Consider the following 584-nt stretch of genomic DNA (forward strand, 5'->3'; position numbering starts at 1 on the left):
CACACTGGGGCCGCTGCTCTGACTCGCTGCGCCTCCTGGCCGCCCCTTATTCTCTACATTCAGTCCAGATCTTGAGGACACAAGTCCAGGGATCTGACACGCTAACACGGAGACCGCGGTAGGACGAGTGAGTCCCCGCGGGAACAACCCTCGGCCGCACAAACGGAGAGTCCGGCGCTCCCTGGGCGCAGAGCCGCCCTAGGACGCCGCAGTGACGACCTCGGAGGGCCACCGACACAGGTGGGCAGGGAGGCCGCTGACCGAGTCCCCCTCTTCCCGCTTCCTCGCCGCGGGCTCAGGCCAACGCGGTGCCGGGGGGCAGATTCGCCCGGATTTAGGGCGGGCCTTCGAGTGGTCACAGTGACATGCAGCCCTTCTCCCGCGTGAGCTGGGAGACCCTGGCCGAGTCCCTGCTCCCTACGCGCCTGCTCAAGGACTAGGAACGCGGCTCGGAGGGGGGCTCCCGGAATGACGAAGCCACCCTCGGCTCCGAGTGCCCGGATGGCGGGCAGTGAGGGAGGGTCCTGCGCCTGCGCGCTCCCGCCTCGCACCGCGGCCTCCACTTCGTAAGGAGAGGTTTCTAG

The 584-nt window shown here is 68.2% G+C and overlaps 1 long non-coding RNA gene across 1 annotated transcript in view; it reads right to left on the reverse strand.

The window, feature by feature from the left end:
- LOC138171216 (uncharacterized) overlaps positions 1 to 578 on the reverse strand; it is a 2,503-nt gene extending 1,925 nt beyond the window's left edge. The window contains exon 1 of the long non-coding RNA XR_011170824.1: positions 4 to 578. This is a non-coding gene — a long non-coding RNA (uncharacterized lncRNA). The remainder of the gene's footprint in view (positions 1 to 3) is intronic.
- Between the last annotated feature and the right edge of the window lie 6 nt (positions 579 to 584).

The sequence above is a fragment of the Petaurus breviceps genome, unplaced genomic scaffold (assembly GCF_028583685.1).
Source record: "Petaurus breviceps papuanus isolate PSGF00001 unplaced genomic scaffold, PetGlider_PUasm1.0 419, whole genome shotgun sequence".
Taxonomy (NCBI): Eukaryota; Metazoa; Chordata; class Mammalia; order Diprotodontia; family Petauridae; genus Petaurus; species Petaurus breviceps.